Source organism: Hibiscus syriacus, unplaced genomic scaffold (genome assembly GCF_006381635.1).
Source record: "Hibiscus syriacus cultivar Baekdansim isolate YM2019G1 unplaced genomic scaffold, ASM638163v2 tig00116939_pilon, whole genome shotgun sequence".
NCBI classification, from domain to species: domain Eukaryota; kingdom Viridiplantae; phylum Streptophyta; class Magnoliopsida; order Malvales; family Malvaceae; genus Hibiscus; species Hibiscus syriacus.
This window is the reverse complement of record NW_024063477.1, coordinates 521093-535258: the sequence shown is the minus strand read 5'-3', so window position 1 is coordinate 535258 and position 14166 is coordinate 521093. Positions and strand designations below refer to the sequence as shown.

General features: G+C 35.9%; 1 pseudogene; it reads left to right on the top strand.

Moving 5' to 3' along the window:
* Positions 1–514: 514 nt before the first annotated feature.
* LOC120188237 lies at positions 515–2487 on the top strand (annotated as a pseudogene).
* The last annotated feature ends 11679 nt before the right edge of the window (positions 2488–14166 follow it).

Here is a 14166-nt window from a genome sequence, read left to right as displayed (position 1 = left end):
TTCACGTTTCCTTATTTCTCTCAAACCATCTCTAAAACTTTCTGAAACTGCTTCTTTCGTGGAGGAAGAAGTGAAGAATGGAAGAAGAAAGGGTATCAAATTTTCTCTTGATTTTCCCGGTCATTTTATTGTTTAATTATTTTTTTAATATTTGATAAAACACCAGTCAAAGGGAGAAGTGAAGTTCTTCATTGTGGCGGTCAACCATTCAGGTAGCAACTAACAGTCCACGTGTGTTTTCCGTCACGCCTGTTAACGGCTATTAACATCGAGTGTCCAATTTGTAACAAACGATAACGTAGTGACCGATTTGTGACTTTTGAAACATCAGTGGTGAAACAAAAACTTACCTAAATATTAGTGGACCATTTGACTATATATCCCTTCTTTGAATCTAGAGTTGGTTCCTTGGACGACGTGGAAAACAAACAGCAACAAAGAAAATCATTCTTTTTCCTCTCGATTTCTTCTCATCCAAACAGCCGCATTGGTTGATCTGTTAACTAAAACTAAGATGAGTGTGATCGATATACTGGAAAAAGTAGATGTGATCTGCAAGAGGTACGAAAAATACGACGTCGAAAAGCAGAGAGACCAAAATGTCTCCGGTGACGATGCTTTCGCTCGCGCATACGCCGCCGTCAAGTTGACATTGAATCCGCTCTTGAGGTAGCTCCGGTCGAATTCAGTTCTGTAATCTTATTTGTTGAGATCGTTAGGTTTAAGCTAGTCTTATGATTAGGTTAATTGAGATTCATAGTGTCAGTCTTTGCTTAATTGACCATTTTTAGTAGGAATTCGGTTTTTATGATTAATTTTTTTTATTTAAAAAGCGGAGCTTGCTTCCAAGGAGAAGAGTAAGGCATCTTCTGTGCAGTGAATCCTGAGATTCGTCGAACTAAAGCTCCATTGCTTGAGGGGGTCGCTAAGCTGCAGAGATGGCCGTTAAGAAGGTTTACTTTTTTGTCGTCTTTAGAATTGCCCAAATTGTTTAACAATTTATTGTAAATGTGAGCTCGTTTGACTGTTGATAGATTGGTAATGTTGTTCAAGCAAACAGAACTGACATTTTTATAATGTATTTCAGATTTGTAGTGCTGTCCAAGCAAACAGAATTGGCATTTTTAATAATGTATTTGTTTTTGGTTTTTACTTGTTTAGGGATATTTGGAATATCTATTGTGGACTAAAGAGTTGACTAGTTTGGACTTCCATTGTGATAGATTTGAAATTCATTTACAGGTTAAAGGGATTTCAACTGAAGAGATGGCTGCTCGTATGATATGGTCCTTACATTGCCAGATAGGATTCAAGCTATACTTGATGGAATGGCTGCTCCTAAACAAACTGGAGGTTGGATGTCTTCAGCATCTTCAGCTTCTGCTACTGCAATTAAGTTTGATTCAGGTGATCTTTAACTCCATTGAAATTGCTTGTTAAGTTTATTGAGATTTTATATTGGTAGGCTTCATGTTTCACTGTTTACTGCCTTTTCCAACTTGCCAATCTTTTTATACCATTTTGATTAAAACTGAACACTTTATATTTTGTTATCTTTTTCTCCTTTGTTTTTTGTTGTTAGGGAGGGTAGGTAGGGTGGAATGGTTCAGTTTGTTGGTGGTGCCTCCCGTAATGATTGAGGAATATTATTTCATCTTTGAATTAGCTGATGCAAACATAAGATGAAAAGTTGGAAAAAGGTGGATCAAGAACAAAATTTGGTTCAAATAGAAAAGAGAAGAATTTGGAAGATAAATGGAGAAATAGGAATAAGAGTTAGGAACCCAACAAAAATGTGGAAAGAGAGTGCTATCTCTATTTTTTTTAAATTTTGTACTTCAATTTTATATCTTCAAGAATAGTTAGAGGAGGTTACTTAGCTTATGTTCATATCATTTATCCAAAATTGCTCTTTAATCTTTTCTGCCATCTGACTGTTTGCGGTGAGAAATTCACAATCTCATAGTTCATAATGCATGGTTATCAGTTATTCTTTTTATGATCTCTGGATTTTTGGTCCGGAACATCTTTTTCTTTTCTTTTTGTATTACATATTCATTTTGGTCCCAGATGGACGATTTGACAATGAATACTTTCAAGAATCCGAGCAGTCAAGTCAATTCAGGCAAGAGTATGAAATGCGGAGAATCAAGCAGGCATGTCAAATGTTTGGTTCCTATTTTATGAGCATCTTTTCTTACGGAACGAAGCTTGGTTGACTATTAACTGCATACACCACATTTGTTTAGCTATGTTTACTTCTTGTTCTTTGGTCATCCATACAGGACTAGGGTTTGGATATGATTTCAGAAGGTTTGGATACTTTATGAGCATCTTTCTTACTGGAACGAAGCTTGGTTGACTATTAACTGCATAAACAACATTTGTTTAGCTATGTTTTACTTCTTGTTTCTTTGGTCATCCATACAGGACTAGGGTTTGGATATGATTTCAGAAGGTTTGGATACTTTAAAGAACAGGCTCTGATATGAATGAGATAAAGCTGACTTGATCTTCATTTATGAGTATAAATATTTGTTATCTTGTACTTTGTGAAGTTATTGTAACATTCATGTCAGATATTGTATCCTGTGGTATCTGCAGGAATTAGATAGGCAAGTTCCTTGATGGATAAAATTGACGCCAAGGTGAACATTATGACCATCATCTTGATGTAATCGTAGGAATGGCTTAAAAAATACAAATTTAAAATATAAATTCTGTTCTGTGCACATTTACAGTGAACAAGGCCGCGGCTGACCTTAAGAATACCAATGTTAGACTTGAAGATACTGTCACCCAGGTGATTGATTATAACTCATTTCTAGTTTAGCATTGCTTTTGACCAGTGTCATGAAAAAGTGTTCTAGAAAGGCTTTTCAGCTTTTTTTGCTCCTTTGTTGGTTTGTAACAATTTATCGGTTTGTTTCCAGTTGAGGTCCAGCCGAATTTCTGCATTGATATTGTATGTTGTGCATAGTTCTGGGAATTGCTGCCTATTTGTACAAGTAAGATTCTATCTAATGCCTTCATATAGAAAAGCTTCAATTTAAACTGCCTGTTTTATAGATATACATACATTTCAATATTGTATGCTTCAGTTATTTGGTTGATGATAGATGTTGGATTCTTTTAGTAATGACTTAGAGAGCAACTCTATTGATCGATTAACAGATTTGTTCTTATATTTGGATTTATCATTGAGAAGTCACCATTAACTGTTCATCATTTGCAGTGTTCTGAAGAAGTGAAGTGATAAAAGGATTAATCTATGCGTTTCCCTTGTATGCTATCGGCTTTTATGGTACGTTCTTTCATTTCATGGGCCTGTTTTCATGCTGATCTTGCATTGGATTTGTTTCATTTGGGGAGTCTGTTCACATTGGGAAAACATGAGTTCATCTATTGACACAAATTCAGGATAACCGAAAATGTTTGTATACCACGGAGCGTCCAAAGATTTAATGATATTTGCTTAAGGAGATATCTCTGCCTTCATGGCTTCTTTAAATACATTGCTAAAGAATCCATCATTACCACATGTGGAGACAATTTCAGCTTGTGATTGATCAAATCTTACAGACAAAAGTTGTCTTGCCTAGATTGTTAGACGGATGCTTTGAACCCTCTATGGTGCATGCCTCAGAAACCAATTTCAGAATGGGGATGGAGGCAAGTAAAAAGACTAAGGAGGAATTAATAGTTGATAGTATATTTAAAGTGGCAGCAGTGTACAGCCGAATGGGAAAAAAAAAAGTAGTTGCTAGATTTCCCAAGTAATTTAGTGTTGGGTATGTTCTTTATGCAAATCATATCAACTTAGGTGTAAGTGAGTTAGTCAAACTTACGTAGTAAGAAACTCAGCTTGACTCAAAAACTCTAAGTTTCAGTTAAGGCTCGGCTGGATTTGAAAAAAGAAAAGAAAGAAAAAGGGATTGATTGTGTAGACACTAATTTTCGCCCAACCACGCATATTATGGTATAGTACCTACACAATATTTATATTTATTTCCATTTCTTTTTTACAGGCCTCCAATAGCCCCAGCATGCTCCACACGTGAAGCACGTGCCACATCAGTTTCCAAGCAGCAATATGGTCCCTCACTTTTCACGCAGAGGCCCCAACGATGGCTCTCCTTCAACGACAACATCTCGTGCCCACAGAGCAGCTCCATCGAGACCTTATACTCCAATCAGCACCAAATTAATGAAAAATCAACAAAACCATCGCCAGGAAAACCGAATCCCACTAAATCTACTTTCAAAATCCACTAAACCCATTCAAATAACAGAAGAAATCCCGCAAAATCCAGGTTTGATGCAACCTACTCCACCACTAAACTCTCATGCATGCTACTAATATGGAGGGGAAACTCGAAGGCTTCAAGGGGGAAAATCACACAGAACGATTTGGAAAAAAACGAGGGGGACATTTACAATTATATTCATAGCAATTTCTGGGGAAAATGGCTTCTTCCCCTCGCATGTCGAAGAGATCTTCAAAGACTATACCCTCGTCGCTCCATCAAAGTCACAACCATGGCCTCAGCCCAAACCGTCATCTCTGTTCTGATCTATCCATCATCCTCTATTGAAACTTAGTTTAACTCGCTTGCGCAGGCCCTCTCCTTACTTAATCTCAGCCTCGAAGATGATAACAAGGGGTTTAGTAGCGTAAGGCACGATTAATCGGGTCGTCAAGGTCTTTCGTTTGGTCACCCGATTGCGAGCCATTGTTGCAACGCCAGCAAGGAAGTGCGAGAAGGAGGGAAATCCGAGAAATTGAAGGTAAAGAAGGCGATGTGGGCTTCACGTATTTGAGTATTAACTTTGCAATGAGGAGTTTGGTTATAAGCCCACTGGTTTTATTTATTAGCATTTACTGCTGCCAGTTTAACATTCTCGTGGTTTTTGCATACTTTTAAGATATCGTGTTAAATGGTATGTGAATGTCTAATTACCATGATCGTTTCGTTGCAATGACTATGTAAATTTAAGTTACTTGAAGCCATGTGAATGCATGTTCATATTGTCACACCCCAGAACTTCGACGCCTCAAACCGTTGGAATATCAGAGTCAAGGTCTGATGGGTCGTGCGGCCTTAGACGCTTTAGACGCTCCTCGGTCTTCTTGGCGACTAAGTAAGCCTTACCCAAGCCTAGTGAGTGTGCTAACTCACAAAGGTTGGAACCAATCCCTCAAGGTTTCGGATTGTGGAAGCTTTAAACACCAACGTGGCTACTCTGAGCCACAAGATCGGACTATCGTGTGGGAAGTGCAAACACGAAGGTGGCTACTCCTGGCCACCAGATAGGCAACAAGAACAAAGAACTAAAGAACTCAGAAAGAATAGAGCAAATGCCTTAGAGTTATATTACTCTCTCACAAAGAGAAGAATGGAATTGGGTGATTAAAAATGAGGAAGATAGCTCTCTATTTATAAGGGAGCTCCCTCTCAATCGATGGCCAAGATCATTTTACATGAAAGGCTAGGATTGATTCCCACCTACCCATACAAGTTCATTACAAGTGGGCATTAAAATATTATCCTTCTAGAATCCTCCAAGGAACGGGCCAGATCTGATGGTTCTGGGCAAGCCCAATAGTCTGTATAATTCTATTACAGATATTTGCACACATGTCTCGGTTCGAGCCACGAGCCTTGACAACTGCCCCCATCGCCCTCGTCACTTCTCTCGGAGCCTCGGAATAGATCCTTCACGGACTTGTTAAGCATTCTCCAAGAATTTGCTAAGTCTGGTGGTCTCGGTAAGCCGATCTTCTAATTTGAACCCCTTGGTCGGACGCTTACACCAACGTCTCGGACCCAAGTTTCTAGCATGTGACTGTTAGAGTATGCCCAAAAACCAATCATATGATGATTGTAATAATACTTTTATTTACCGATTGTATTAAATAAAGGCATTGCTGCTATTATTTCAGTTATATATATGTGTTTAACATAAACTGGAAGTAATAAAGTCCATATAATGACATAATTGTTATTATTAAAAGATCCCTAGTCAAGTATTATTATGGGCATTGAATAATAATACGCTCAAGACATGTTATTGATTGATAACAATGAGTTGTCATTGACATAGAGATGTCATAATTAATACATGATATATTGTTAGAGAACAATGTATTGGATGACCCACCATGAGTATATGTCTTGGATTATGTGGCAGTCATAACATTACTCATGGTGATGACTATATGTATGATCCTCAGACTTGAGATCAATACTATCCCAACATATTGTTGTATTTTGATGCAGTTAAAAAGCTCCGTAACTGGTTGCTCTATAAAGACTGTTATTGAATATATCTCAATATATGTAGTGGGTGTGTATGATTAAGATATGATATGTCCTTCCTATAATAGGAAATATATCATAGGCCACTTGATTGAGTAAGACTAGAAACGCATGGCCATGCTCGAATAAGTTGATATGAGATATCATAAACTATTCGTTAATTAAAGTACTCTAGAAATCAAGAAACAATAGATGGGCTATACAAGTGTGATTATTCCAAGACTTGTGCCTATTCTAGATATAAAGGACATAAGGATATAATACATAAAAGAGTTAATCACCAAGATGATATGTCGAATCATATTTTCTTGTAACTTAAGTGACAATGATATATTGCTAGATGTCACTCATTGTATGTAATATTAGAATTGTTCTAATAATTACTTCTAATGTTACAAGAACCTACAGGGTCACACCCTAAGATTGAAACGAGCAAAAATGTACAATTTGTTATACGTTACTAAATATGTCTAGAGTTAATTAAGATATATTTTAATAATCCCGAATATTTAATTTCAATTAATTAAATATAGATTAATTAATTTGAAATAATAAAATCCCATATATGATTAGGGTAACTTGGATATAAAAGGATTATTAAATTCCAATTAATTAAATATAGATTAATTAATTTGAAATAATAAAAACCCTAATATGACTAGGGTAAATTGGCTATAAAAGGGTGTGTTAGGTCTACAGCGTTTTTGGAGAGAACACACAAAACCTTCAGCCACTTTCTCTCAAAACTGTTTTGGGGGAAAACAAAATTGCTCTCAATCAGGTGAACTGAGTAGAGGTCGAGACGTGATTTCGTTGAGGCTTACGATTCGAACTGTTCTACACCACCAGAATTCACTGCTTTTTAGTCTTTGGCTTTAGGGTTCTTGGTTATCCCTTTAGCTTGGGATAGGCCACCTTAGTCATTGTTTTGGGCTATAACCATTGCATCTTATTTATTGTTATATTTGTTTTGTATGCAATGCATCAATGATATAATAAGAATAAATATTGATGAGATCAATAAGGGCCTAATATTAAAACGAACAATGATGAGATAATTACATAAATCCGTCTTATAATCTAAGTTAACTTAACCATCCAATATTACCCTCGTTAAGGCTTTGATCGATATTGTGTGGGCTTTGCCAAAGCATTGGCACATAAATCTATCTTGGTTAAACGCGAAGAATAAGCAAGTGATATTCACGGTTGAAATATTGGTAATAACTTAGCTAGGTTATTCTAATAGGATTAGAAACTAGAGGTTAAATATTTGGATAAGTCATGAGATGACTTGAACAAAAGTTCACCAAAATGAGGAGTTACATGAGATGTAACTAGTCAAGTGTTACTTACCTAAATAATCACTATCCTAAAAGAAAAGCCAAAATTGATTTAGGAAATTGATGTATTATGGATCCTCACCCACTAGAAAAATTTTCGTTGAATTTTTCCGAAATTAAAACAATGAGGTTTTTAATTTTGAATAAAATAGTGGGAGTAATTTGTAAATAAAGTCCTATTTATAAATTTTAATTCGGTAAATTTACTTACTTTAATATTCCATTGTTGTAGATTTAATGGCAAACAACACTTTTCACTGCGATCACTCCTTGAGAAGGATAAACTTAATAGCATAAACTTCCTTGACTGGTTTCGTAATTTGAGAATTGTTCTCAAACAGGAAAGGAAGGAATATGTCATTGAGGAACCTGTTACTGATGAACCGGCAGCTAATGTTTTAAAAGCTGACAAAGACAAATTCAAGAAACATATGGATGATATGTTAGATGTTGGATGTCTAATGCTTGCCACCATGACTCCTGGGCTTCAGAAGCAACATGTGGACATGGTTGCATATGAGATGATTCAAAATCTCAAAGAAATATATGAAGGGCAAGCACGTCAAGAGAGATATGAGACCTCTAAAGCTCTATTTCAATGTAAAATGGCAGAGGGAACTCCTGTAGGAGCTCATGTCATCAAGATGATGGGCTACATCCAAACGTTGGAAAAGTTAGGATTTCCTCTCAAAGATGAATTGGCTACCGATGTTATCCTGCAATCGTTGCCAGATAGCTTTAGCCAATTTGTCCTTAATTTCAACATGAATGAAATTAATAAAACTTTGCCACAGTTACTTGGCATGTTTTAAACTACTGAAAGTAACATGAAAAAGGTTGGACCTAAGCCCATTCTGATGGTCCACAAGGACAAAGGAAATGGAAAGAAAAAGGTAATGGCAAAGTCTAAGGGAAATGGTAAGTCCAAACCAAAATGGAAAAATGCATTGAAACCCAAAGGGGGAGTTAGCAAAGAAGGAAAATGTTTCCATTGCGATAAGACCAGACATTGGAAGAGAAACTGCCCTGTTTACCTTGAAGTAGTCAAGAAGGCAAAAGCAAACGGAACGTTTGTTTCAGGTATTTATGTTATTGATGTTAATTTGTCAACATCTACTTCTTGGGTATTAGATATCGGTTGTGGTTCTCATATTTATACTTCTGTACAGGGACTGCAAAAGAGAATGAATCTGGCTAAAGGAGACGTGGACCTACGAGTGAGAAATGGAGCAAGAGTTGTTGCATTATCTATAGGGACATATGTTTTATCTTTGCCTAGTGGACTTGATTTAAATTTAGAGGATTGTTATTATGTGCCTAGTTTGACTAAGAACATTATTTATATTTCTTGTTTGGACAAGATTGGCTTTGAGATTATTATTAAGAATAATTGTTGTTCTTTTTATCTCGATAGTGTTTTTTATGGTTCGGCACAATTGGTTAATGATCTCTATATTTTGGATCAAGATAACACCATTTATAACATAAATACTAAGAGATCAAAAATAAATGACTCGAATCAAACTTATCTTTGGCATTGTGTTTAGACCATATAAGTGAGAGACGCATATCAAAACTCCATAAAGATGGATTCTTAGATTCATTTGTTTTCGAACAATATGATGTATGCAAATCTTGCCTGTTGGGAAAAATGACTAAAGCTCCATTTAATAGTAAATGTGAGCGAGCAAGTGATTTATTGGGGTTAATACATAGTGATGTATGTGGACCAATGAATGCACAAGCCAGATGTGGATTCCATTACTTCATTACTTTTACCGATGACTTCAGTCGGTATGGGTATATTATCTTATGTGCCATAAATCTGAAGCCCTTGAAAAGTTTAAGGAATTTAAAAATGAAGTACAAAATCAACTAGGAAAGAGTATTAAAGCACTCCGATCAGATCAATGTGGAGAATACTTAAGCATAGAGTTTGATAAACTCCTAAAAGAATGTGGGATTGTCTACAGCTTACACCACCTGGTACGCCACAGTGGAATGGAGTTTCTGAAAGAAGAAATCGAACACTGTTAGACATGGTTCGATCGATGAGTCATAGTGATCTTTCGATTTTTTTTGGGGACATGCACTTGAAATAGCCTCTTTACACTAAATCGTGTTCCATATAAATCGGTTCAAAAGACACCATACGAGATATAGACTGAGAAACGTCCTAGTATGTCTTTTATGAAGATTTGGGGTTGTGAAGCTTATATAAAACATCAGATGTCTATAAAGCTCGAACCTAAATCTCATAAGTGTATATTTGTTGGATATCCTAAAGAAACTAAGGGATATTATTTCTTCAACCCTAACGAGAACAAAGTGTTTGTTGCTCGAACATGAGTTTTTCTCGAAAGAGAATTTCTCTCAAAGAAAGGGAATGGTAGAAATTGAACTTGGAGAAGTTCAAGAACAACAAATAAATGAAACTGAAGTTGAGCATGTTTCACAAGTTGTTAAGGAGCATTCAATAGATTAGAAATACAATCACTGTGTAGATCCACAAGAGAACATCGTACACCTGAGAGATTTGGATTTCTCCTTACGATACATGGAGATGTTCTTCTTATGGATCAAGATGAGCCCAGGACTTATCAAGAGGCAGTGTCTAGCCCAGACTCTGAGAAATGGCTTGAAGCCATGAGATCTGAGATGGATTCTGTCAGTAAACCAAGTATGGACTTTGGTTGAACCACCTGAAGGGGTCAAACCAATTGGGTGTAAATGGGTTTTCAAGAAGAAAATCGACATAGATGGTAATGTACAAACATACAAGGGGCGATTAGTCGCTAAAGGTTTTCGACAAGTTCATGGTGTAGGTTATGACGAAACATTCTCCCTGTAGCTATGTTTAAGTCCATCCGGATCCTGCTCGCAATAGCTGCATTCCATGATTATGAAATCTGGCAAATGGACGTCAAACCACATTCCTTAACGAAAACCTTGAAGAGGATGTGTATATGACACAACCAGAAGGTTTTGTCTTTCCAGGAAATACTGGAAAGGTTTGTAAGCTACAGAGGTCTATTTATGGACTAAAGCAAGCTTCTCGAAGCTGGAATCTTCGTTCCAATGATGCAATCAAAGATTTGGTTTATCAGAAATGAAGATGAGCCTTGTGTTTATAAGAAGGCTAGTGGGAGCATGTTTCTTTCCTAATCTTGTATGTAGAAATACCCATCATAGGAAATGATATACCTACTTTACAGTCTGTTAAGACTTGGTTAAGTTGTTTTTCTATGAAAGATTTAGGTGAGGCAGCGTGTATCTTAGGAGTTAAGATCTATAGAGATAGATCAAGACGACTTCTACGTCTAAGTCAAAGTACATATATAGACAAAGTGCTGAAAAGGTTCAGTATGGAAGAATCCAAGAAAGGATTTTTGCCTATGAGACATGGCATTTCTCTTTTGAAGAAATGTTCCTTCTCCACAAGAAAGAGAACGGATGAATAAGATTCCATATGCTTCAGCTATTGGTTCTATCATGTATGCCATGATATGTACTCGACCAGATGTATCGTATGCTTTAAGCATGACAAGTCGGTATCAAGTGAACCCTGGTGAAAATCATTGGGTTGCGGTTAAAATATCCTTAAGTACTTAAGAAGAACTAAGGAAATTTCTTGTCTATGGAGGAGAGGAAGAGCTTTGTATAAAGGTTATACTGATGCCAGTTCCAAACTGAGGATGACTCACGATCGTAATCGGGTTTTGTGTTTTGTCTTAATGGAGGTGTTGTGAGCTGGAAAAGTTCGAAGCAAGACACATAGCTGATTCTACAACAGAGGCTGAATACATTGCAGCTAGTGAAGCAGCAAAAGAGGCTGTTGATCAAGAAATTTATAATGGAATTAGGGGTTGTTCAGCATATCAGATGTTGTAGAACTCTGTTGTGATAATAATGGAGCCATTGCACAAGCAAAAGAACCCATATCTCATCAACGATCCAAACATATTCTTAGGCGCTTTCATCTCATTCGAGAGATCATTGATCGAGGAGATGTGGAAATATGTAGAGTACACACGGATGACAACATTGTTGATCCCTTGACGAAGCCTCTTACGCAGCAGAGGCATGATCGTCACACTGAGTCACTCGGTATTAGATATGTGAGTGATTGGTCTTAGTGCTAGTGGGAGATTGTTAGAGTATGCCCAAAGACCAATCATATGATGATTGTAATAATACTTTTATTTACCGATTTTATTGAATAAAGGCATTACTGCTATTTTCAGTTATATATATGTGTTTAACATAAACTGGAAGATAATAAAGTCCATATAATGACATAATTGTTATTATTAAAAGATCCCTAGTCAAGTATATTATGGGCATGGACAATAATAATACGCTCAAGACTAACATGTTATTGATTGATAACAACGAGTTGTCATTGACATAGAGATGTCAGAATTAATACATGATTATATTGTTAGAGAACAATGTATTGGATTGACCCACCATGAGCATATGTCTTGGATTATTATGTGACATTCATAACATTGCTCATGGTGATGACTATAGTATGATCCTCAGACTTGAGATCAATACTATCCCAACATATATTGTTGTATGTTTTGATGCAGCTAAACAAGCTCCGTAACTGGTTGCTCTATAAAGACTGTTATTGAATATATCTCAATATATGTAGTGGGTGTGTATGATTAAGATAGGATATGTCATTCCTATATAATAGGAAATATATCATAGGCCACTTGATTGAGTAAGACTAGAAACGCATGGCCATGCTCGAATAAGTTGATATGAGATATCATAAACTATTCGTTAATTAAAGTCTACTCTAGAAATCAAGAAACAATAGATGGGCTATACAAGTGTGATTATTCCAAGACTTGTGCCTATTCTAGATATAAAGGATAAGGATATAATACATAAAAGAGTTAATCACCAAGATGATATGTCGAATCATATTTTCTTGTAACTTAGGTGACAATGATATATTGCTAGATGTCACTCATTGTATGTAATAATAGAATTGTTCTAATAATTACTTCTAATGTTACAAGAACCTACAGGGTCACACCCTAAGATTGAAACGAGCAAAAATGTACAATTTGTTGTACGTTACTAAAATATATCTAGAGTTAATTAAGTATATATATTTAATAATCCCGAATATTTAATTTCAATTAATTAAATATAGATTTAATTAATTTGATAAATAAAATCCCTGATATGATTAGGGTAACTTGGATATAAAAGGATTATTAAATTCTAATGGGTAACTTGGCTATAAAAGGGTGTGTTAGGTCTAGCTGCCGTTTTTGGAGAGAACACACACAAACCTTCAGCCACTTTCTCTCAAAACTGTTTTGGGGGGAAAACAAAATGCTCTCAATCGGGTGAACAGAGTAGAGGTCGAGACGTGATTTCGTGGAGGCTTACGATTCGAACCGATCTACACCATCAGAATTCACGCTTCCTGTTTTTTCAAGGAACCCGCTGTAAGTATTCGCATCTCTTCCTCCCGATTTCAGTTTTTCGTACTTGGATCGCTGGTGAGACCGTCGGGTTTTTGTTTCTGCTGCGCCATTGGGTGTGCCAACAGTTCTAACAGTGACAAATTCATATGCGTGTATTTTTTATATTTCTTTCTTAGACCATTTTGTATATGTTTGTCCTATCCAGCTTAGGTATACATTTATATTTTTTGATTTATGTATTGTATTACTTGTAGTTTAGACATGAACCTTTGGGTGAACTCCCTATGGTCCTTCAACTATTATGGGTAAATTAAATCCGAAGTACTCTGGTTTTGTAACCCTTACATTTAGTCACTGAACTAATTTTTAGCATTCATTTGGTTCATAATTTTGATTATTTCATTTATCCTTAAGCTTTTTTATTTACTCGTAATTTAATTTGTTTTTTTTCATTTTTTATTATTATTTTTAGTATTATTTTCCTTATGATTTATTTAATATTTTTGTTATTTTTTATTTTATTATTTTTTCCCTTTCATTTATTTAACATCAATTTCCTTATCTAACATTTTTTTAGAAGAATTTCAATCGATCAAAGGTAATTAATTCGAATTGATTAAAGACAACCGAAAATTAATTGGTACCGAAAGGGCAGTTCAAGGGTGAATCCTTCCTTGACTGTAACTGACTCCCGAACCCGACACGTTTATGGTAAACGCAGATCATGTAGATGGTGTCCGATCACCTAAATTTATTTTTAAAATGATCGGTGGTGACTCTAACAAATTATTCAGTTGAAGCCGATTTCGGGCCCAACCGAAGACGACTGTGACAGTTTGGCGACTCTGCTGGGGGCATGTAAGTGAGTCATGCCATAATTAATTTTTGTTTGTCATTTATGCGAAAATAGTAAATTTTAATTTTAATTTATTTATTCGATTCCAATTATTTACCTTTGATTATTTTTCAAATAAATAGTTGTACTGACGTTTTTCTCAATGATTTCATATTTTCAAATTTTCATCTCAAGCTCTATACCCGAGCTCCAAC